Genomic DNA, 4665 nt, shown 5'->3' on the forward strand with positions numbered 1-4665 from the left:
GAACAAGATCCTCGAGTGATTCCCTTGCCTTTGAATAGGAGCTTCAGGTGATTAGCGGTGGCATGAAAGTTTGGGATACCCAGAGGCCAACCTGGTTTACAACCTGGCTTGCTCATCCTCTGAGGAAACAAGGCGCTAGGTTGCACCCTGGTGATTAGCTCAGCGCTAGATCAAGAAGGTGTGCATTCTGCTGCTAACCATTGTGGCTAACCAAGAGATACAGCTGACCCCCAAACTGCTCCAAGCATGTGGTGGCTTTCAGGTCACTCCACAACCCACCTGTGGGGTCACAAAACAGTGCAACAATGCTTTTTAACTCAATTCATATGTTTGTCTGTTTTCAGGCAAAGACTCACTCTAATTCTGGCTAGCTAGCGTGGTACTCAAGGCATCCTCCTGCCTCAGCCTCCTGAATGCTAGGATTATAGACGTGCACCATTAGGCCCATCAGGAACAAGCAGTTGGTGCACATGATATGAAAGGGGTGGGGGGTCAGGGGATACTGGGGACTAGAGGTTAACCAGCAGAGATGGGACTGAGAGAGCAGGGGAGAAGATGGGCTGAGGGTGAGTTAGCCAAAATAAAGCTGTGTGAGAAACAGAAACAGAAACAGTATACAGAAACCCACTACCTCTAAAGCTAATTTAAAACTGTAATTATTTCTAAACGGTGTACCCCCACATGGGTACACAATGTTCCCGCAGAAGACATGGGTTATTAACGAAAATCTCAGTGCCAGACATGAGATATCCGAGTATGTCAGGGTGGCCTAAGAGTCCCTCAGAACAACACAGGCTACTGCCGCTGGCCTTGTTTTCCCACTTGGATGCTAAGAGCTATGTGGTAAAGCTTTAGGGCAGAAGGCACGATACACTTTGGTTATCGGACAAAAAGAAACCAAGCTGAAACTGACCTTAAACCTTGCTCCCTGCCACTAGCTTTCATAGTGCTACAACAGGCTGCGAAGGCATTAGAGGACAAAAGCCACCAACGTATCATCAAACCCTGAGTTCTATAATTAACCGGCCAGGCAGGATGCACCCATGGTGCAATAACGGTAGGTCTGTTACTGGAGTGATGAACTATTTTATGTGCCATAGGAAGGAATTTGAGTCTCCTACTGTAAACCTGAGCATAAGCACATGGTTTCTAATGGGGAGCATGCCACTGGTGCCTTACTGAACGAACGTGTTGTCAAACTGCCTTTTAGGTCGTTATGTTTATGGCCATAGGTTAGTGCTGTTCTCAGCCCTGAACCGAGGAGACGCTTCCCTCTGTAGCAGATAACAGATAATGCAGAAACTCTTGACTGGTTAAGTACTGAGAATAAATGACTTTTGAGTGTTCAGTCCTAAACTGGTCATCTGTATCAACCTTACCTTTGTGAAACGTGGAGCAGGAGAATGTGAAGGACAGATAAACCATGAAATAGTCAAGAGGAGCATTTAGAATCCTGGAGAGCCAGAGCATCTACTTAGCGGATCTGTGTGGGACACGCCTGTAGTGATGTTTTCTGGGGCGGAGTTGAGGCCACGTGGCAGGTCAGTATGTTTTCCATTGGCCCGTCATGAGTACCCTCTGCTCCTTCCACAGCAGTTCCCAGCAAAGAAACCGCTGCTTCGACAGCGAATCTCAACAGCTCCAGCACGGGATTCAAATGTGTTTACTGCTCAGAATTCTGGGCGCAATCGTATCATGTCTGTAATACTTCCCTTGAACAGGCCCAGCCCCTAGCGGGTGAATCTTCCTCGAGCATAGCAGTCCTGGGACCTATTCATCCGCATGCATGCGAGTTGAGAGATCTTTAAACGTATCACCTACTGATCACTTCCAAAGGAAAGCAATGTGTTTAGAAGGATATGGAGACGGCTCAGAGTTTCAGAGCACTGGCTGCTCTTCTAGAGAACCTTGGTTCAATTCCCAGCACCCACATGGTTACCTACAACTACCTGTAACTCCAGTCCCAGGGGATCTGACATCTTCTGGCCTCCATGAGCACTACATGCACACAATACACAAACATACATTTAGGCAAAACGCCCATACACGCAAAAATTAAGATGATGATGATAAAGATGATGATGACAATAATAGGAATGGGAAAACAGCTATTATCAGAAGGGGATGCCAACCAAATCATTTTCATTGCATTGCATTTAACTTTATTTTTGTAATTTTAAAGATTTATTTTTATTTTATGTATGTGAGTATACTGCCTTCAGACACACCAGAAGAGGGCATCAGATCCCATTACAGATGGTTGTGAGCCACCATGTGGTCACTGTGAATTGAACTCAGGACCTCTGGAAGAGCAGTCAGTTCTCTTAACTGCTGAGAACATCTCTCCAACCCCCTTAAAACTTTTTGAATGAAGTTTTATCTGGGACTGGTGACACACATCTATAATCTCGGCACTTAGAAGGCTGAGTCAGGAAGGTTATGAGTTCAAGGCCTGAACATGTAATAAGAACCTGACTCAAAAAAGGTTTTAAATGAAGCGCTTTGGATGTCCATGATCTTACCTCATTGGATACACATATTAATCCCTTCAGACAGAGAGTGAGGATGCACAAGACAAATAGGAGAATAGGAATTCTGAAATTCTTTCCACTCATCCCACTATCGATCCATTAAAAAAAAAAATGGGATTTTGAAGATTTTCTTTAACTTGACAAGTTTTCTCTATTTTACTGACTACCACCCCTGTGCGTTTATTTCTAACTTCTGATTTTTTTAAAAAGCCTTGTAAGCATAGCCTGATTGGCTGCAAAGACAGACTGTATAATTATTATATTTAAGCCCTTTGAGGAAATACACTCTGATTAATTCACTCATATCAGATGACAGGGACTGACAAAAATCAGAAGCCGTTTTCTTAATGTAGACGTTCCTACTGCAACATCATTGACGGTCCTTAAAAATACACTGGAAATACCCAAGCAACATTTAAGTGTCCAAAAGTCCCTTTGCTTTGTAGTTTGGAGACCAGTTAGGGAAGAGAGATGCCTATTGTTTCTTGTAGATGAATCCTCTTTCTGGAGGAAATATTACTGATGTCTGCATAAATCTCTTTGGATACCTCAGTTCCGTAGCTCAAGCTGTAGACTCAGATGGCTACTGCCTACAGCATCCGGGTTCTTCATTCAGCCCACTGGGCCTGAACAGACCCCGCCCCCCTCGGCACTGAGTGGGCAGAAATCCCCCTTCCCTTCCTCTGTGTAACTTTTTCTCTCTTCATCACTAACTAGCCCTAGCTGGCTGTCCTGGTGTGGGATGTGGGAACATGCCAACCGCTAATTAGGAACAAGCCTGTGAAAACTTGGGGGACGCTACACATTTCAAATTACATTAATGACCATGCAAAATGCAAACGAAGCAGGGAGGTGAGCGTCGTGTCACGTTTGTACAGGGAGAGAATGGCATTTCCCATGCATGAAAGCAACTTACAGAATATGAGACTCAAAATAAGCAAGAAAAGCATTAAAATACTTATTACTTGAGTTACATTAGAATTCTATCAGGATGCTCTCATCAAATAATCTGTGTTATATCAATCCTCCTTCCTCAGATTCAAATCACTCTACCTATGGGCTACATGGTTAATTTATGCAAATGTTCCTTAAATATCAAATCCCCCTTTTATTACCATTCTTTTTTGTTTTGTTTGTTTGTTTGTTTTAAGGCTAAATACCAACTTGAAGTTATCTACTAAGTATCTTTCCATTTTTAAAGTAATCAATTCGTTCATACAATATTTCATAGACGATGACGTGGGGGGGGCGGGGGATCTCCCAAGGCAAGAGCTTTATATCTCAAAATATTTTATGGTTTAACAGCTGTCTGTAGAGTTGAAAACGATGGTGGCAGAATCAGCTAAAACTCAATACCCGTTCTTTAAAGTGTGCTAACTGCGGCGGGGAAGCCTGCCACAGCCAGCATGCAATTCCGGTGCTTCAGCTCCGAGAAATCGCCCATGGAGAAGGCACCGCTTCATGAATTCAATTTTACCCGTCCATCCATAAGTGGCTGTATTTCTTCAAGTACCTTTCATCCTTCTGAGCATTAATGGTGACTGATTGCGCCCTGCTTGGGGTTTCCTGGTGCATTTCCTCCCGCACATCCATCTGAGCCGCGTTCTTTCCTAATGGGAAAATAAAATTGAGAGAAGCAAGTGGGGCCAATGATTTCATTTGAAACCGAAAAGAAAAAGAGAGGCAGTGTCCACGCCCCGCCTGTCCCCTCGGTAAGTACAAGAGTTTATAATGTGCAAAAGCCTTCAAAATGCCACATATTAACTGAGTCTCAGCAAAGAGGATATTCACACTAAGCACAGTATGGGTTCCTGTTAAAAGAACTATTTGTAAATCAATTATTGGCAGAGAATGCTTTTGGAAAGGATAAAATCACAGCCAGGTTCATCTGTTACTTTTTGTTATTTGCCTGGTTTTTGTTTCTTTCTTCCTCTTGGTACTGAACTCAGTACATGAAGCATTACACAGAGAATTTGTCTTTCACATTGATACAGGGCAACCATGAGTTCACCATAACTTGGTTTTCTAGAAAAACAGTTGATTTTCCCACCATGAGCATTCATGAGCCACCATCGTTCTAGAAAAAGTGCAGGTTTCCCTCCAACACCACCCCCTTCCCACCTAAAGCGCTCAC

Source organism: Mus musculus, chromosome 2 (genome assembly GCF_000001635.26).
Source record: "Mus musculus strain C57BL/6J chromosome 2, GRCm38.p6 C57BL/6J".
In the NCBI taxonomy this organism is placed as follows: Eukaryota; Metazoa; Chordata; class Mammalia; order Rodentia; family Muridae; genus Mus; species Mus musculus.